This window comes from Chroicocephalus ridibundus, chromosome 4, assembly GCF_963924245.1.
Source record: "Chroicocephalus ridibundus chromosome 4, bChrRid1.1, whole genome shotgun sequence".
In the NCBI taxonomy this organism is placed as follows: Eukaryota; Metazoa; Chordata; class Aves; order Charadriiformes; family Laridae; genus Chroicocephalus; species Chroicocephalus ridibundus.
The window spans coordinates 10,606,128-10,627,638 of NC_086287.1; the positions used below are offsets into that span (position 1 = coordinate 10,606,128).

General features: G+C 37.7%; 1 protein-coding gene and 1 long non-coding RNA gene across 6 annotated transcripts in view; one reads left to right on the plus strand and one right to left on the minus strand.

The window, feature by feature from the left end:
* SYT9 (synaptotagmin 9) overlaps positions 1-21,511 on the plus strand; it is a 70,960-nt gene that overhangs the window by 37,300 nt on the left and 12,149 nt on the right. The gene's annotated exons all lie outside the window — the stretch shown is intronic.
* LOC134514546 (uncharacterized) overlaps positions 4,764-21,511 on the minus strand; it is a 123,927-nt gene continuing 107,179 nt past the window's right edge. For both annotated transcript variants that reach the window (XR_010070749.1, XR_010070750.1), the window contains exon 5: positions 4,764-5,771. This is a non-coding gene — a long non-coding RNA (uncharacterized LOC134514546). The remainder of the gene's footprint in view (positions 5,772-21,511) is intronic.

A 21,511-nucleotide genomic window follows, 5' to 3' on the forward strand; every position in this document is an offset into this window, starting at 1 on the left:
GGCGGGGGCATGGACGCGCAGGCAGGGAAGGACAAACCTGCCTTTTCTATGCAAAGTTAGTGCTCTTCAACCACAAGGGAAAAGTAAGAATCTGACAGAGCAGATCAGTCATTCCAAGTGAACGCCTGCCTTCGTACAGCATTAAGTGTCCCAAGCTCAACTTTTCGGTTTTACAATCAAGTGGAAGTTGAATGCACAGGCACGCTGGAGTTACTTTGATACGCACTAGGCCATTTTCCACCCTTTAACTTAGGCAAAAGATAGGTTCTGGTATTTTCTTTTTAATCACTTCCCCTTCCACATTTTAAAAGTGATGCGGCATATAGTTTGTCTTCAGATTTTCTGTAATCTCTGAAATTAAATTCAGGACTGAAACTGAGTCATTTATTAATTCCTACTAATATTAATTCCTGTGTGAAGTGTAACCCTGTTTATCCAAACAGAACACGTGACCTGCCATCTAGACTTGTCACTGGGTTTTCAGCTAAAAGGGACCTTTTCAAAGCAAATGACTCATAGTACCTAGGAGACACGATCCAATTTTGGCTAATGTGAGTTCTGAGACGAGAGTATCAGATAAATGAAAATGTGGAGTACTCAGCTTACTAATTAACATTTCCAAAATTTCAAAGGTTAGAACTTACTCCATAAAGTTATGAGAAACCCTCCAAGCATCTTTTAAGAAACCACGTTTCAGCACATTTTCTTGTCTGTGTAGCTTAGATATCTCACAGACTGACAGCAGAAGCTGACTCCTCCAGGCTGCTTGGTGAAGCTGTTGAAGTGACTGCTCCCGTGGCTGCACTCCAGACCAGGCCAGCAGGCAGTATTACTGAAACTCGGAAATAAATTTTGGCAAAGTTTTGAGCACCGTTGGGCAGTCTACAGTTGCAAACAGAAACTATACCAACGGTAGCAGGTTTTTAATCATTTTATGTTTGAATGTTTTGTTTCAAATAATAATAATTACGAAACAGGCAAATGCTGGGCAAAGTTGCTGAAGGAAATTCACTCGATGTAGATCAACAGAGCGTGGAGCACAGGAGGGATAAACCACGGGAGTGTACTAGAAAAAGGGAAGGTTCCACACAACTGCACAAGTTTGTTATACTTCTGAAGAGTACCTTCGTTTTAATTCCTTATGCATCTTATTACGCTGCATAACGAGTGATCTTAAAGGCCTTTTTTTCTACATTATTCTCCATTTTATTATGTTCTAATCCAATTTGACACAGTAATATAAAAGAATATATCAAATCCTTCTCTGCCCAGCAAAATGGCCTACTTGCAAGTGAGCACTGCAGATTATGTCTCAAATGTCAGCTTTACTGCAAACAATGCCATTAAATTGACCTATTATGCCATATGCTTTCTTCTGTTTTCTAATAACACTGGAAGACTTTTTTTTATCCAAAACCAACAGTTTTGATTCTTTGGACTATAACATCTGCTACCATCCCAGAGTTTGAAATTATTTCATAACACAGACACGTGTCAGCATAAAAATTTTCTACATGCTCAAAAGCAATCTGCCTCCAAACACATAATCTCCAATATCAAAATGATTGTTCTTCTAATCCCAGGTCCCCTGAGCACAAAATCTCTCTCCTGTAACACTGACACTTTTTCCAACCAGAAAAAAGCAGCAGTGAGCTGTTTAATGGAAGAAATAATTAAGTGGATCAACTTTAGATGAACATGAAATGAACTAGATAAGCTTTTTATACATCTACCAGACAGATTACACTGGTTTCTGGCTCATGAAGAAAAAAAGAGGCTCTTTATTTTTAGGTTGGGTTTCAGTAGTTGGTATGTTTTGTTCAGTAGCCCCTAAAACATGTTTAGCGTTTGGGGTAGTTTTTTTTTTTAGTTTGGTTTTACGATGTTCATAGACTGATGGCATGTTTCGAAAAGAAAAGAGTTGTTAATATTTCCTTGATTGCCATCTTCAAACTCAATTATGATTGGGCAAAAATATGTGGCTTTCTCACAAAATAAAATAAAGAGCTAGGAAGGACAGGAAGCTGTCAGATAGTCCATTTCAGATCTTTCAGAAGATGCTAAGTATCCACTTGCATACCTTGCTGTGCATCCAGAAAGAAGAATCTTTTCTCAAGAATTGGTTGTTAAACGTCACCAGGCAGCTATGGAGCACAAAGAAGGATTGCTGTGAACTGGAAATCTCTTGTTTATACTGGCTGCTTGGATTCTCAAAATGCTCAGCCTTTGTCACTTGCTAAGCAGGCGATCTTTAAAGATGAGAAGCATTTAAAAGTGGCCTCCACTTAAAGCAGGAGAACAATGGGAGTAAGAAAGAACAATGGAAATTTCCATTCTTAGCTGGGCCACCATCTTCCAAAAAGACTACTCGTGTTACCAGGCAAATTTGTGACTATGGTCTTCTAATATTTATAGCTTTTGACACTGACGCTATCTTTTCAGTTGCCAAATATAGCTATATTTAAGATCTAGTCATGGTACAATGAAAACCTGATCTTTTTCTGAATGTCTCGGCTTATACATACACTTTAAAAAAATATAATTATTCATAACACCCCATTGGCACTTTTCTGTCATCTCACCCTGAGGTTGAACATCCCAGTTTTTGTGAGTCTTTGTATAATATTCTATTCTCAAAGGACATTTACAACAAGAGTTGCAGTTATTATGCACCTAATGTTCTATAAATTGTAGCTACCATATTGACTGCTACCGTTGTCCTTATGGTTCCTTTGAGGCTCTGCAGTATCCAGCTCCTGTGAATGTGTGAAGTAAATTGAAACTCTGATAAAGGTGAAACCAGCTGGTCAAATTCAAACCATGGTTTATTCTTTATCTGTAAACAATCGGAGTACTAGAAAGGATTCAAAAAGTTACTCTGTTTTGAATATGGCTATTTTGAAGTACTTCTGCTTTTGTTTCTATCTAAGCATTGAAGAGTGTAGCATCCAGCCCTCAAAGCAAAAATCAATATATTAGGGTACAAAACAAGAGTAAAAATATAGAAGAAAAATATTTCTAAAAGAAAGAGAGAAGAGATTACAGAAAGAAAACCCTGGGGAATACATATAGAATTTGAGACGTAACATGTCACAGACTTTAGATAACGTGCATGGTTTGCTGAAAATCCATAATATAGTTATGGAGAGTTCAAACCTAGAAAGAAAAACAAGTTGTATATCAAGTTCTTTACTCTGCCATCCAGAAAGAGCCAGCATATGTTAGAAATTGCAAAGCCAAGAAGATGATTGCATCTGTCTTTAAGAATCTTCAAGTTCTTTTAGGGTATACGTGGTGGTCAAGAATACGAGTCTGTCAGATAATGATGAATTTCTTTTGCACAGAAGCAGTAAAAAAGAAGTTATTTTAAAAAAATAATTAATTTAAGTTGCATGTTGGTATACGTGCTTGTGTTTTGACAAAGTGTTAAAAAGCAGGACGGTTATAATTATTTGTAACTCTGCCTTCTAGAAATGGTAATTGCTCACTGCTCTTGTTCTCAAGTTTGCCCAAGAAAGAAAGATTTGAGAATCTGTATTTTTAGGCATTTATGTTGTATAACTAAGATGCAACTGGAATCATAACATCACGAGAAGAAAGTTTCAAGTTCCCTGTTTCAGAGATGCTAATACCAACCACAGTATGTGTGGAAGAGAGACAGAAAGAGACTAAATTATTTCAATCAGTTGTTTATGGAAAGCATAATAAAAGTCTAAAATTTTGAAATCTGACCAAACCTACCAGATTTTCTGCAGTTCAAAACTATTCTGTCCTCAAACTGCAAAAAAACTTCCCCAAAGGTTGCATTGCTCAGGACCACTCCAGCTAAGAGGCTGTGAGCAATCTAACGTGTGCCAAATGCACATGGGTAGGTGCAGGTCATAATCCTTAGGGTTTAACACCTGAAACATGAGGAAAATAAATTTCCTTCTTTGAAAGAAGTAGGTAAATACTGTACTTAATTCATGGACAGTGGAACAGACTCAGACAAAAAGGATGTGACTTGCTCAAGACACGATGCTACTTACCAGCAGAAATGAGACCGGGTCCAGAATCTGGCAGATTCCTGGCACCAGCCTTCATCCACTCTGTGTAGTACTCCTTGTCTTCTTCGACAGCGTACAGATACTGTAGCTGGCAGTAAATCAACTAAGTCCACCTACTCCCATTTTAAAAAATGTTTAGCGTGTCAAGATGTTTTAGTCGGTATTTCTAAAATTCCTGTTTTGGCAAGTTGCTGGGTTTAGAAAAGCGATGGCATTGAGCAAGAGCTCAGAAAAGCATTAAAATGTTTTCAATTGTTAACAATTTTTTTGATTCAACAGTTTGAGAAGGAATAGAAACAAACCAAACCTCTGGCTCTATGTATCAATTCAAATCCAAACCATCAATGTTAAGTGACATACCTACACTTTAGGACTGTAGCAGTAAATGGGAAACCGTAGTTGATTTTTTTTGTAGTACAGAAAACATATCCGGTATTAACCTGACATTCCATTTGTTTAAAAGAAGTAGGCTTTAGCACCAGGAAGGCAACCAGTTGTTGATGTGGACACGTGCCTCTTTAATTGATTTGCAAATGCAAGACTCTAGAAGAGACAGATTTGCAAACCCATGCATCCTGCCCCCGTTAAAGCATGCCAAAAGCTTAAGGAGCAACAACAATTATTTCATGGCTAGACAAATGAAGGCAGTAAACACAAGAGGTAAGATTCACCTCACTTTAATTTTAGATTTATTTAAAAAAACCCAAAACCCCACAACCAAATCCAGAAGTAGTCAAAAAAAATACAGAAGCATAATTGTCTTCAAGAGGCAGATCAGTGGATATTCTTCTTAAGTTGCAAAGGTCACTCTTTGTTTCATGATTTTTTCTGACTATTCTTACTTAGTCAAATATACAGAAAAAAGAAAAGTCTATGTGTGATGAATCATTTCATAGCCAAAAGATGCTGAAAAGTCATAGACCTTTAATCCTTCAGATTTCTAAGGATCACCACCGTGAGGATGAAAAATGAATTAATTAGCCCTCAGGATCAGCACAACAGGTATAGCAGTGATCATATAGTGGAGAAGGGCGGCAGGCAGTGTTTTTCCTGTGGTTCTTACATTTTTTAATAACAACGTATTTAAATAGGTTCATTTTCAAAACTAGGCTTTACCTTTTGTCTTTTTTTTGTTTTCTTTTTTAATCTAATGGTTTTGCTGATTACTTTGTAGAAGATTTGTTAGAAATGACATAAGTTTAAATGTTTAGGAGACAACACTCAGCATGGCTAAACAAAGGACAATATACAATTATATAGGGTAGAGATAAAATATTGACATGTGTTTTCAGAAAACTTAAAGATGCCTAATTCTATTTGGAACAATTAGGTAATTGTGAGAATATTCAACAAAACTTGGGAAGGTTCTGAAGTAAAAAAAAAGGCAAATGCCTTGAAGAGCAATGGCTTGAGATGCGGCTAGGCTGGTCCTGAGTCAGTGGTACAAGCGTTCCCAGCTTGGCTCTAAAAATAATGGTGACTGTTTGGTGGAAGTGATTCTCTGACAGCCTTGTAGCGCCACAGGCATGGTCAGGAACAGGATGAATCCTTTAATATCACTGAAGCCTCAGCTAACATTTATTGGGGTTTGGGGACTAGTTTAAGAAAATGATAATTCAGAGAATTGTGTATATGTGTACGTACCACTTGAAGTTCACAGAACCCAGGAGTGTGGCCATCATAGTTTCAAAACTGGTTTCCAAATATCCAAGTCTGGATATTTCTCTACAACAAACATACAAACAAACAAACAAACAAAAGAAACAAAGTCAAAACTAAAGCAGATCAAAAAAAAACCCATGTAGAAGAAAGGGGATCATTTCAGTCAAAGAATATAAGAGAAAAAAAAATAAAGTCATTATTTTGAGAATACTGAAATTTCAGAATAAGATGCTTTGATTTCTCATTTGTAATGCCCTTCTATTGCAATATTTTAAAATATTTGGGAAGTTGAAATAGGAAAAAACCATCCTGTTTTTTATCAAAGCAAAATGTTTCTATCTATCCCTCAAGTGGGGGATATTCTGCTTCAAAATGGAAATAACTCACAAAATTCTTTATGATATTAAAATCCCGATTTCTACACTGGTTCTTTCCCTGCCCATCAATGCTGCATATGCTTGAGCTCTCTCTTTTGTCTTAGTATCATGCATGGTTCCCTGGTGCAAGAGCCCCAGCACAGCAATAGTGTATGAAGAACATTTTCCTCCACACATTAGCCACATGCTAAAATTCCATTTTTTCTGGATTAGTGGAAGAGTCTGTAACTATCCCTGTGCTATGCATCCCCCTTCTCCTTTTTTCTCACCCTCCTCCTTCTTTTTTTTCCAGAAATGTCTTTCAAAACAAGGCTCTGGGAGATAGCCTTCAGTGAAACAGCTCGCAGTAACATACACACAGCCCGTAAAGCAAATCCAAAATGTGATCCCAGTCAGCCAAGCCTGTCCTTCAATTATACCATCCAAAATTGTTTAGTGGGAGCAGCAAAGACAAAAAAATTGCTCTAGTATTTTACAATTCATAGGCAGCAATTTTTCAAGATGAAAAAGATGCAATGAGCACTCACACAGCGTTAAGGCTAAAATAGCTGTATTAAGGTGATCTTGGCTGTAAGCATTCTGCACACAATTCGAGATTAAACTGTGTCGTAGCCTTTTTTCTACAGGGTTACATAACTTTCAGTTTAAACATGTATTTAGCCAGGCAGGGAAAAAATCTCTTCAAACACACATTCAATTATTGAACAGTTTCTGGGAATGCTTACTTTGTCTTTTTTTTCTAGCAGAGGTCACAGAAAGCACATTTCGATAGCTTATGGATTCATCGAAATTTCTGAAAAATCCTACTCTTTAAATTTAGTTTCAATATTTGGAGCCAAACTTGAAAGTATTCCCTCTGAACATACTGTGCTTATGTGAAAAGCCTCAAGCCATTTTTAGTCTTTAATCCCCGAAAGATATCACAACCATCAGGCATCTTTCTCCACCAAACAGGGTATTTCAGAGTTTTACAGTTTTCCTCTGTGTATAGTCTGTTTACCCAGTTTTCACGTTATTTTCCCATGGTCTTATATTTAAGCAGTAAGTGGAATTTTTTGTTATTGTGTATGATTTACTTATGTTTTCACTGTAACTGTGCTCCGAACTCTTACCAAGACATACTGGACATGTGTGCAGGTGATAGCCTACCTACTTGGGAAGCATCTCCTGCACACCATGCCTGACAGGCTGGCATCCTGACACGACCTAAAATGTGTGCTGGCTGGGGTACAGCCTTTACTTCGTCTTTTCTAGTACACCTGTGTCCCAGCTAAATAGGTAGAAAAGGAAGTGCCACTATACACAGGCTCTTCTCGCCAAAAGATTTGTCTCTCCCCTTTCAAACTCTTGTTAGAGGATGTAACCTGTCTCACATTTTAACCATTCAGAATTCTGAGATCTTTCCAGAGTCTTGTTTACAAAGGACAAAACATCATCTGTACAGAAGGAAGGAATTACTGGAACATAACTGTAGTGCTTTGGAGCCGTGTTTTTTATGCTTACAGGCTAAATTATAGAGCCTGCTGAAATTAAAAAAAGGCTATACCATTTGCTAAATCATCACATGGGGGCTCTCTTCAGACGTCCCCACTGTCTTTGTGGGGGGAAAACATGTGAAGTTGCAGCTGGGGGTTGAGCTGACTGGTGGAGAAGGACATATTGTGGGAACAACGTGTCCTATATATGTATCTATAGCTTTTCTCCTGATAGTCTAGGAGACTTTTAGCAGCTGAACACGTAGTTTGAAAGAAACAAAAGATGAAACAACTGAACTGACATAAACGAGAGTAGAAACTTTGAAAGACGCACACTACATTTTGCTAAGATTTGGTTATACGGTCAACAAGTATAATACCAGATATTACACAGGCCCTAATTGTCCCCGGGAGGGCTCAGAGAGAGACACAACAGCTTTTCTTTCTTCAATCCCCAACCCTTCAAAGCATGAGGGCCACTTCTGAGGCTCTGTAGAAACCCTTGCTCAGATTATTGCAGAAAGATACATAGCTATGCTCTTCCATTATTTCACTTCGTAAAAAATAGATTGCTTGGCAGCCAAACTATCCAAGGGAAGAGGTACAGAAAGGCATCATTCTTTCATGGCAATTGAGCTATTTTTCTGAGAGTGGAGCTAAAGAAACAATGGCAAAACTGAGGGACCTATAACCTGACTAAAAGCTCTCTTATGAAGATTTATTACTCCCAAGTTTACTACCTTTTTACAGCAGAGATCTTCTTTCTCCTTATGCATATACATTTCTCTAAACATTCAGAAAGATATATATGTATCTGGAACAATGTATAAAGTATAATATTTCATGAAAAAATCCAACAGGCCACGGCGACATCCCTTTGTGCTTGCTTGGGTAGGATTAAATGAGAAACACATGCAAACCTCTAAATTCTGCATTGGTCCTCACAAACACTGAAAGGCAATTTGCAATGCACACTCAAATTCTAGAATTACAGATATAATAACTTCTGAGTTAGTCCCACTGAAGTCATTAGAAGTATTCACATGGGTAAATGAAGCATCCAGTCATTTGCTGTGTCTGAGCCTTGCGATGGCTCCCCAGCAGAGAATTAGAATGAGTATTTCACGCCATGTACTTCGGTGAAGTGACAGGCTCGAATGACAAGACTTCATTAGCAACGTCTGTGATGTCATGACATTTGAGGTTTGTACGGCTACATGTTTCTGGCACTTCGTGTCTTGATTAAACACCTTGCTCTATTTACTCAAGAAAACAGTAGTCACAAGTCATCAGACAAACTCAAAATTAAAGCTACATTCACCATCTGGAAGAAGATTTCCGACTATTGATGGCATCTTGCTTGTGATGGGCAGGGAAGCAGAAAACAACTTACAGCTGGAGGTTTTCACAGTTGATGATATGAACTATTGGGATGAAATTCCCCACTCAGATTCTTGGGCCAAATCTGGCATCTTAAACATAGCAGTTTATCACAACATCAGAAAACATAACCTTGCTTGTCAGGCAACCAACTACTAACAGGCACAGTACAAGTGGCTGAAATCCACCACTCCTCCTATCTAACATTTCCTCTTCCGTTTCCCGCAGTAAAATTATTTTTAAAAGAGCAGTGAATAGGAGGTTACCAATATCATGCAATACCTAATATTTTCTATTCATATAGAAAATGCTACCCAAACACTATGAAAGTTGACACAGAAGAGCAAAAGAACAATTCCTGTAGTGTATTTTGTATATTTGATTCAGAATTCATAGATCTCTTTATGTATTTTCTTTTTAAAAGCATGCTGGGGTTTTATAAATATTTTTTAAAACCAGCTGTGGTTTAATCAACCATCTCATCTACATTACGATAACTCTTCTGAACAACCCCAACAATAAAATAAATGTGTATGCAGTAAAGGGAAATGAAAGTGTGTGCAAAAAAGATAGGAAGAAAACAGCAGACTTTGATTTTGAGCCCCCTAGAGAGTTATTTATGATCATCAGGAAGAAAGGAATCACTTTAAAATAATGAAAACCTTTCAATGTCTGTACTCCACTGAGCACGGAATCTTACAGTAAATGCTAATCGAACAATAAATTTCACTCTATTGGGACTGCAACATTTTATGCAGGTAGAAATGAGTAGTACTCAGGATGAGATCTTGACTCTACTGTAAAGTCAGGGAAAGAATTCCCACTGAAGCTCAGATTTCATGCATATCCTCTTGCTATAGTTTGGAAATAGTATCTTGTAAACAGTAGAAAAAGCCACATGAAATAATATAAACAAATCACTTGAGATGTACATCAGAAAATTCACTAGAACAGCAGAACAAGCAAATTACCATCCTTTTATTCCTCTCTGCAAAATAAATACATGACAATGACCGGCTCAACAAAGATTTGAATCTTCTCCTCCTCCCCCTCCCCCAAAATTTGATGGCTAAAATATGAGTGAGCTGTCAAATTTGGTCCTGGAGAAAGCAGATAGAAATCTCTCCATCAGAAAACACCTGAGTCCTACATCCACATCTTCAACTTTTTGACTGGCTGTAGCAGTCCTAATCGATTAAAACCAGAATATTTTCCCTCAAGGTTTCTGCGCCCCTGACCTATTCCTTTCAGCAGCTCCACTGCATTTCTCATTTGCCAGCTCCTTTTCCAAATTCTTCACTTTACTCTGTGTATAGTGTCTGCATTCTTGGGAAAGCTGTGAGAAACTCTTCATTCAACACAAAGCTTTTATTATAAAATGACATATAAAAAGCTTTTCATCCTATCTATAACCATAATATTTTTTTCATAAAAATATAGATATTTTTTAAAAACAAACCCATAGATATAGCAGTAAATGCTCACTCTTTTCACCCCCACCCAGCCACCCTCTTGTTCTTCTCAAAAATCATTTATTTCAGGAAACCTTTCAGGGCTAAAGCACCACAAAAGAAAAAAAATAAATGGATACTATCCTTTTCAGATAGTCTTGCTCCAAAAGTTATGATGGTCAGAGATAACTACACTAAATTCTTTCAAAATCATACTTCCTTACAAAAAATTGAAGTCAGGCCCTTTTAAGGTGTCAAAGTGAGCACCCAAAATCATTGATCATTCTCAAAGTAACAAAGAGTTCTAAAGGGAGCTCACCATTTAGGACAAGTCAACTCACAACTTTGATTTAATTTTAAAACTATCAAATTATATAAACTATAAGCAACTAAATGGAAAATTCGAGAAGCCACCTAAGTGACTGTGAGATACTGTTTACTAAATCACTCACAGACTTTCTAAAAATGCTACTTTTTTCCTACCCATAGGCTAGTATGTACCTAGTAACACTGGTTGTTCTGAATATAGACATTACAGGTAAAAGCCTGGGCAGCTCACTGGACTCGCCTCACATAAATGCGTATGATGCCATGAGGAAGAGAGTAAAACAAGCCACCGAAAAACATCCTTTTCCTCTCTAGGTATATTTCACATGTAGTACACGTAAAGTAAAACAAGTCAGGAGAAAAGTCTTCTAAGAGGAGGAAGTTCTGTTGACTCACTTTTATGGACTTAAAGCACTAAAGCACTTCTATATTTAGTGCTCTCTTTATCTCACATCTTACACTGTGCATTCTTTAAGAGGGAAAATATGCTCACTAAAGTGGTCCTAAAATTGCCTGCAGTACACATCTAAATATAATTGGGAGGCAGCACGAGCATATCTGATAGAGAGCAAGTATTACAGAAAAAGAACTGTTATCACACTGTACACAATCACCTCTTCCCCTGCTCACGCTGTAGATACCTGGATGATACACTTGATTTCACATTTTCTAAAAAGGATTTCTGTATTCTTCCTTCCCCTTCCTTCAGCTTCCTCACAGCCCTTAGTTTTATTTTAAAGCTGTTTTTTCTGTGAAGCTCCTAAGTAGATGTAGTACTGGATTGGTAAACTGCCTAGCAGCTTCAAAATTAAAATACTCTATTTATTTGCAAGGTAGGTGCATGAGACACAGCAACAGCATAAATACTCCTTCACCAGATCCGCATAGCCTAAGTGTCCTAATGGCAATAGTCCAAAACTGTCTCCGAAGAAAAGACGGGAGCTGGATTTGCATGAGCTTTTGGGCAGCATCAGCAATTAAGATACTGAGAAACACTGAAATGTTCCTGACATTGCCTAAGAGAAGTGGCAAAAGTAACCCCTTGCTGTAGATCACCACAGATTCCATGGCCTTGATTCAGAAGGTGCGTTGGGGAGGTTTGCCCTGAGAAGGTTACATACCAACAGCATATGGGCATGTTATGCGGTTGGCGAATTTTACATAGCAGTATGTTAGGAAATTGTCAGTAGCATCTCTGGGAGGGAACGGAAGAGCCTGCCTTCTCTCCCGTGCTCCTCCCCACCACCCACCCCAAAAAAAGAACCACCAAAATCCCAACTTCTCTCCTGATTCAAATGTGAAGTTTGCTTTGTAGCACGGTTTGAGAAATAAAGGATGAGTGTGGTTAGGAGACAGTCCATTAATTTGCATACAGTCCTCTTTTTCACACTTCTGGAATGACGCTGTCTTGTTATCATTAATTTTGTTGTCATTCTTATTCTTCTTCCTTCTGTTGTTTTAATTCCTTTTGTATTTGAAAACCAGAGAAATTCTAAGGTATAAAATGAGACAATTTTGCAGTATTGAAGATTGCCCAGTTTGACATATTTAATACATGTGTTTTATAGGATTAACCTTAGCGTCCATGATTATATTTTTCCATTTAACTTGCAATTAAAATGGAATTGCTGTGCAAGGACAATCAAAGCAGTACAACTGCACACCTTTTCACCCAATCCATTAACAGAATATTGCTAGCAGTGAAGCAGTCTCTTTACTTCGGCTGCTTTGCTTTGAAATTTGCAGTGATTTTCTTTTCTATATGACCCATTTAAATAAATTACTAAGAAGTAAATGAAACTTCTATGGAAATTGCTTTACTATTGTTAAAAGTGGGTAATTTTATAGAGAAGTGTTACTAGTAAAGTGCATGTTGTGGAATTTAGTTGTGCTTTCAGGCTAATGGAAGGTTACATGAAACGCTCTCAGACATGTTTTTAAGCCATAACGATCCCTTTCCCCCATTTCTCTTATATTGGTACTTTCTGTGGATAGTGCATTTGAGCCTGGCAGGGCACCAGTGTTTTTGTTTGTACAGGTGACAGATCAGAAGCCCAGGTTTTGTATTTAGTTGCACCACTTAATAGTAACCAAGTCAATTTCAAAGGTAACAGGTTTTCAACATCAGGGAGCTCTAGAAAAAAAGCTACTTTTACCAGAAAAAAATGAAGTCATTCCTGACCTGAAGGTGTGCATGACAGGACACGACAGAATTGTCTCTAGAGAAACAAAACACATGGAGAAACTTCAACAGAAAGATACTTGATCCTTGGCTTTAAAATCACAAGGAAACCTAGGAAAGGTACCTATTTGAAAGAAAAAATAACTTTAAAATAAATCATGATGAAGAAAATCTCCGTGTAACTCATAGGAAAAAAACAGGAGAACTAGATTCATAAAACCATGCTTCTTTCCCCACCTGCTAAATAGGCACTAATTTAAAGGGAGCTGCGTGTAGAAAATATTACTTTTGAAAAGTCTGCCTTGGGTATATTTTATTAACAGAGGTAATAATTCTTTTATTACTTTTTAGTGGGATGAGAAGCCAAAAAGGATCAGAAAGAGAGAGAGAGAGGAAAAGGGCACACCAGAGATTTCATTGAACTTGGATTTGATTTCCAGATATCACAAGAATTTTTAAATGATCAGACAGAGTTTGGATTGATGGCAATACACTGTTCACCGGCAGTTATTTTAGTGGTATGTGAAAGGAGCCCATTGTATTCAAGTGGTCAAAATCTAAGGGCAAAGTGCTTCTTTGCTGCCTCTTTACAAAGAACAATGCACATGTGCTTCTCCAGCTTCTGCATTCATTACACGAGAGCCCTGAGCAGAATGATCCACTCCTGGCCTTCCCAGGGCACATACACAGATACGTGTGTAGCGGACCACCCTATCTTCTCTACTGAAATCAGTCCTGGGATGGATTTGTGCAGCAAATGGCTAAAATCCAACATAAGATATCCAATTTAAAAATAAAAATTAAAAATTAAACATCACAGAGAAAGGTTTGGAATAGAAGAAGGACATGCTACTGCAACATACAGTTGGCATTAGCTATTTTTCACGCACACTGTATTATTTGGACCGTTCTGTTTTTCATATCAACTTCTTCAAAAACAAAATTGTAAAGTAAACTCTTACTTTGACTAAAAGTAGATTCAGAGTTAGAAAAACGGCCTTTATTTATTACCCACTTTGTGTACAACCTGTGCTAAGCCTAGGTAGCAAGGAACACAGTAGAGAATACCTAATGTAAGTATAATGAATACATCCACAAAACACCACAGGTGCTTACACAGACTGAAAAGAACAATTTTTCCCCAATACTGTGACTCGCCGTCTTTTTTCAGCAGAACCCAGATACTTAGTTTCTCTCCTTTTCAGAATGATGTGCTCAGAATGCATGATACAAAAGACGACTGCTTTACAGAACACAAAATGCCTGCACTGAGAATGACATTCAGTGCTAAGGAAAGGTGAGGAACTGTTAGTAGGGCCCAAAGCTTGAATTTCATCTCATTTCAGCAGCATGTCTATATTAGCTTTATATATATATAAAATGGCCACTCTGCAAGACTTCATCCTTAATTATGACTGTGTCAGGAGGGCAAAAGGCCTGGCTGCTCCCTGGGGGCTGGGATGCCAGGAGCAGTGGGGGACCCTGGAGCTGCTGGGCAGGACCTCACCAGCAGGTCCCATGCCACTGCCCCAGCCAGGGAGCAGGGCAGGCTGGGCGAATGGGGGGCAGCCCCTGGCATCAGCCAGCGCTGCCTGGGATGGGACAACCCAGGTTGGGACGTGTGCCCATGGCCAGGCAGGACAGGTCTGTGGGGAGCTGGAGTTCAGCATCCTACGGTGTCGCTGGGGCGGGGACCAACAGCAGTTCTGGGCTGAAATGGGGTCCTGGGCCATGGGCAGGGTGGGGGGAGGCCCTGGTGGTGGTAAGGGCCCATTAGTGCCCTGGGGCCGTGACATACTGATTGCTTTCAATTCCTGTACACAAAGAGATAATTGAGTGGGGTTAGAAGATAGAGCATCTTTCAATATTTTAGTGGAGCTGTAAGTTCACGTGCAGCCATTGTAACTCAAGGTAGAGTGAAAGGCCGATCCATTAATTTGCATACAGATTTAGTTTAAATTGACATTTTCGTTTTAACACACTAGGAGAAAAATATTAACAGGCAAGACATTTAGGATTAAAATATTTTGATTAGTTAACTTATTTTTAAAACTAGTTTCCTCCCTTGCAATTTTTCTTGGATGTATTTGAGATTTTCATTATTAGTGGGATATTGAGATAATTAAACATTACTTTCAACTTATGTCAGAATGGAAGCAAGATGTAACGGGAAAATAATTCATGGTAGAAATAATTTTATGCGTTAGAATGGATTTGCTGCTTCATTTTCTTCAAGCTCACGTGTGCCTAGAGATAGTGAACACTTAACGTAATTTAGCCTCCTCGTCTTACAACAAGCCAGCATTTATTTTGAAACTATGAGGGTTTATTTTCTCATCTATTTCCATTTGCGTGATGTTCATCAAGAATTTTCTTTTAAGTCAGAAAGATTGACCTTTAAAGGTCCCTTCCAACACAAACTATTCTATGATTCTATGAAGGTTGGCCCACCAAGATTCGCTTGTATTGTAGGATACTGCACACTACAATGCCATTAACCTCTGTTTTTCTTTTTTTTTTTAATCTCAGAATTTCACCAAAAAAAAATAGGTCTAATCCAAATCAATTGCAGCCCATTGAAAAATTACTGAGTTTGACATGCCAGACACTTATGGACATTCATTAAAAGCTTTGGTTCTCACTTTGGGAAACTACTGCCCATTTTCCAGATTGCACTGTGAGATCACTCTGTGAAAGTCCCTTCTGTGAGGCATCCCCTGTCTGCCCAGCCTACTTGTCCTTCCATTTTACCATCTTCACCTAACACCAAAACTCTTATGTTTCCCAGCTAAAGTTCTCCCTTATATTTCCTTTTGAGAAAATAGTTGCCCTCCTAGCACCTATTGCTGTATAGAACAATTTACATTTCATTGCTGTTCACAAGCTTGTCAACATTTCTAAAGCACCACTGCCTCCTCTGCAGAGAGAAAGGCTGAGTCAGGTCTGTGCTAAAGTATTCTCCTTTAAGGCTTAAGCATTGTGAAATCCCACCCACTCTCAAAAGGCTTCCCTTTTAAAAGAGTTTTGAAGCACAATACCAAAGGTGGCAACCTATTAACACTGACAAGGTGGGATAAAGTGGGATGTGCTGGAGGACGAGGAAGAGCAAATCTGTCCTCAGCACCTCACTTGTGAACTCATGTCTTACAGGTTATAACATTTTCATTTTTAATTATTAGATCAGGAAGATAAAAGGACCTTCTCTAGCTCTCAAGCATTCCCTGTCCTCTACTCACATATGCACCCCCCTGCCTCCCAGTAACAATCCAAATGATAAAATGCAGCTTGCAATGTCTGGAAAAGAAAAGTCCGGGCAGACTTTTTTATATTATTAAATCTATACTGAAGTTTTTATTTTGTAGGAAGCAACAAGTCATAGAAGAATTGCATAAAGCAGTAACATTAAAGAAAACGAAACAGTTTTCAGAGGAACAGTTTAACTTGCAAGGAGAAACTTACACTTCAACTAACTTCTTTCTCTGACCAACAATGCCATCTAGCAAGCCTTCAGAAACAACTCTGTGTGCACACTCTTTCCTCCTCTTAATAACTGATGGAGAAGTTAAAAATTACTTAGTTTTACTTTTTACAGAAGTTTCATTTTCAGAATTCCTCGTTTCTGTTTTTCCTGTGAAATCAATTTCTGACACTGCCACACGCACATAAGCAGGACAAGTACTCCAGCTTTTCCAGTCATGTCTCTACTAATTTTCATTAGCTCAGTTCAGACTATCTCCCCAGTTCATCAATTAAGTTTGGAACAAATTAAGACATTATCTCTATCTCAATAGCTACAGGATAATTCATTAGATTCACTCTTAGGCGCAGATTCAGCAAAGCACTTAGTTGTTGGGAACTGAAAATCTGTGCAAAGGATTCAAAGCCAATAAAATCTATAGGATTTAAGCATACATTTAAAAATAATTATGTGTATGAAGTTTATCTTTACCAAATGGAGACTTTTTTAAAATAAGGGTCTTATTACAGAATAATTTATCAATAAAGTCTTAAATGACTCAGTAAGAACCAATATATTCTGTAAAAGTGTCTGTAAATGTAAATGCATTCCGATAACTGAGGACAATATGCAGCTAACCAATTGGAAAGGCAGTTTCAGTTAATCACTGCCATCCTATTTATAGGATATAAATTATGACAATGGAGATGTTGGGTCTTTAGAGAGATAAGTACATTGACTGCCTACAGGAAAAGGCCTCTGTCCTTGACTTACTAAGGACACTGTGGCAATAGCAAGTTATGTGTACGTTCTTCTCAAAGACATTAACTGGATTTGTTATGAAATATGTGAAGGTGAAAGGCTTATCCTTTGACTTCAGCTACCCACATTATACGATATCTTGACTGACTGGCACAATACAAAGTCGCGTCTGGAGGATCCTCCTTCTGTGGACTGAAGTGACCTGCCTTAAAGAAAAGTAGTCATGACCCAAGGATGATGGAAACAGGAGATTAAAAAAAAAGCAAAATATATATCAAAAGATCTCCAGGCTCTGAAGCAGAGATGGAGGATATGCTACCTGCTGGATGCTTTACTTTTGATCCTGTCTTTATACAGAAGTTGTCAAGATGGTAGGAAAAACTATGAGTAAGATGAAATAAGAACATACGCTCCCTGAGCTGATAATCATAGTGGCTCTGTATGACCCAGTCTGCAGGAAGGATTCCTACTTCTTTCAGTCCCTATGAAGTACAGCACAAAGCTGTGCTATTCAGAATTGGTTTGTCGGGCAAGACGTCCGCCTGACTATAAGGTGCTCCAGAATACCTCAGAGAAAAGTTAATAGAAACTCTGTTGTGGTATCATTTTGGCATTACTAATACAAATCCTAATAGAGGAAAACCAAGCTACATACTTGGATCAGCAGCAAAGCTGAAGTTGAGCTTAGTCGTCAGAGGATTTATTTTTTTTTATAAATTAGAACACAAAACACCTTCTGTTGGCTGGCTGGGCTAAGTGCTTTCTTTACCCCTTCTAAGGCTTTTTTGCTTAAATTCTTTAGCTGGGGATACTTTTCACTGTATTAGTTATGCAAGAATCTCTCAGGTCCAGCATTTTTATCAATGTGTAAGGAGTAGGAAACGGCAGTAAGCCCACGGAGAGAGTACTAGGGATTCAGAGGTGCCCTTTCTTATCCTTCCTTTTCGTACATCCCACCAGATTAGCTTCTACGTACACACTTCATATAGTTGTACAGGCATACAAGCTGAAAGCCAGTCCGTGACTTGAGATGAAAATTATATTGTGTATGCAAAGCAGTATAGAATCCAGAGTGAATTACAGCCAAACACTTCAGCTTTCTTATCTTCTTTCACTGTAGAGAAACGAAGTTTCAGAATTGTTTTTAATATTCTTTCCTAGTGAGTGTAATCAGGCTCATTTCCACATACCTAGCTCTAAAATCTTCTTTACTTATTTGCTTTCATTTTTTAAGAAAATCATTAATAAAAGACAATGAAATGCAAAAAATGGAATCACACTGAGAAAATAATACAATTCGCAAATTAACTTAAAACATGAAATATAGCCTGACATTGACATATTGAAAGAATAATTGTAAAAGATAGGCCATTCCCATTTTCCACAAACTTTACTCAATCATATCTCTGTAGATATAGTTTGATTGAGGCATTAATAAATGCTTACTTTACTGAAGTTCATTTCTTTGATTTAAGATGTCATGAAAATAGAATTTTCCAGTCATATCTTCTCTGTTCATCTTAAAATGTGTAATGAAAAAGCAGCTGGCACTCTTCTAGTCACGTGCAAATACAATTAAAATCAAACATTTCCAAAGAGTTTTTCTCAACACACATTTCTCATACATATAATTCAAAATAATTCTATGATGAAAAAATCAAAAATGTGGAGCTAACTTCATGAATTTTTCATGTTAGATACTTTAGATTTACAATCCTTCTCAAACAGATTAGAGTCACAAATTTGTTTAGTATGGTATTTGCTTAATAGTTGTGCCCTGGACATGCACCAAAACTGAATTAATATCACAGCTCACTCAAATCTGAATCCAGACTTCTCAACACAGATGAACAATTTAATAAATGTATATCCCAAAAGGCAGATAGCACTTCTTAAAGTATTTTTAATTCAGTTAGCCTTAACACATATACCTACTATACTTAAATTATCCTCATCTTAGCAGAGTGTAGCTCCTCTAAAATTCACATTACCAAATATTATAGTGATGTACAGTAAAATTTGTCTTGCATTACAGAAGTATAATTCCATTAATTCCAGTGAAGATTATAAAATAACTAGGAAGATTTTTTTTGTTGTTTAAAACACAACTAATGCTCCTCAGCCAGGAGGAATAAAAAAAGAACTAATTTAATTAAATACTGATAATCAATCTTTTCTGTGCTTCAGAAGCTCAAATTATATCATCTCATTTCTTGAAACCTCTGTTATTTTTCTCTTTTCCAATGACCTTTTCAGAGATGTGCTAAAGGAGATAGTATGTAAAGTTACTATTGCCTGAGCTGTACAGTTCTGACATAGCAATAAGTATTTATAAAATCTCTAAAGTCACTAGTGCCTTGAAAACCGCTTTCAACTGTTAGCAACTTTAAAAGAAATAAGCAAGGGCATCACTGCCTCTAAGTGCTCCCATTAATGGTAAGTTGATGAGATGCATAAAAATACATCCGATCATCTCACAATCCATAATAACATGATTTTTGCAGCATACAAGAAAAGTAAAAAAAATAGTGTCTGTCTTTTTATGGATAGGGAACTGAGGAAGCTGCATGATTGAGACATATGCTTTAATTAGAGCGGCACAGGCACTGTGTGATGGCAAGCCTATCATAGCTTGTCTGCGCCAGAAACACAAAACATAAGTTTCTAAAGAAATGGGCTCAAAACTTATGATTGTCTAACTGAAGGACAGCATATCTTCTTCTTGACCACAGGCAAAAGCAGAAGTTGTAACCTATAATTTGTCTTGTTTTCTTCTGTCCCTTGCTGCCTGTTTTGCATGATTTTACATACCCATTCTCTGCACCCAAATGTACTTGAGGGAGAGGAGAAATGTGATGGCAAATGTCACCTCCATTTCTCAGAAACTCCCTAACAACCAGGTAACTTCCAGGTTTTGCTGGGAAGGTTTGACCCAGCCTGAGCTTCTTGATGCAGCCTCCAAGGAATCAAAGGTGAAGCCATTTAAGGGCCCATCGTCGCAGTCTTTAGGATTACACATCTCCCTGTTCAATATGCCGAGTTATACTCACCTAAGCTCCAGCATGGGGCTGTTGACATGGTACTAGGGAGCGATTTATCCTGCAGGGTAATGTCTAATGAAATTAATAATTTTAAATTCTATAAATACCATGTGACTATAGACTAACAAGTTATTAACATTATTATTATTGGAATTCAGCATTTTAAAAGATATATTACGAGTGTGTTAGTTTTACGGGGGGAAACAAGATACGTTTTCTGGGAAAAGCAGGAACAATAAACCTTTCAGTAGAAGCCACTGAAAATTGTTCAAATAATATGTTTTTATGATATATCGAGTATTTCCACCAGAAATGGAACAAGGAGGCAGCATAATGTAAGGGAGGTCGTATCTCCACAGTCCTAACAGCAATTAAAGGGCCTTATTTATCCTGAGGTTCCAGCAAGGGATTCATTCCCTTTGTGAACATACATTTTTCAGGCAAACCTTGTGATTTGCACCTCTGGTTTGACCTCTCCAGCTGACTGCTTACCCAGTATTGAATACATCTAACTATCCCAGGTAACACTAGGCAATTTTTTAAGGAAGAAACTTCATGCCTTTGCCCTGTTGAATAAAGGACTGCATTAACAGAACAAGGACTCGGAGACGAATCTAGGCGGGTTTATCAGAAACCAACATCAGACGGGTTGCGCCGGTCACTTTATGGCAGAGCTCACAACATCAAGGCACTCAGCCATCACCCCAAACCTGAAGCTGAAGCCTGCAGCACTGGAAAAGCAAAGCAGACACCAATCTTGTTCTAGCTTTTTTAGAATACCAGCATGAGCAGGTTATAGATTAAAAATGGAGACAGTGCTTTCTTCCTCTGATTGTGGACAGTTTTTGAGGACAATGGGAGAGGAGCTTGGACATTAGGTATGTTTATCACAGCATATTTATTTGGTTCTTACAATATCCTTCCTGCTGAACAGGACCAAAATAAAAATAATATAGGCCATACTCACTTAAGTAAACTATTATTGTAATTTGATTATCTGTTAAATGTTTTCTTTGAAGTTAATACTATTCACCAGCCTTTTGGTCTGGTTATATTCGGGCTGTCCTGATTGCACTGTAACAAGCACAGTATGATATTACTACCACACTTCTTAGACACAAATTCGGAATGCACAAAATGCATGACTTGATAACCTACAATATTATGAAATCTTTTCCTAAGCAGGAATTTTAAAATGTCTCTGGCAGTGTAATATTTATATCACCACATTTTGTCAAGCATACATAGTAACAGATAAGTACTCAATGCAAACAGAAGTGTAATCCTTGCAGAAAATCCTACCCTCTATGCTTGTTAATTCTGTTTCTTAAAGCTATTTTTTGATAATACA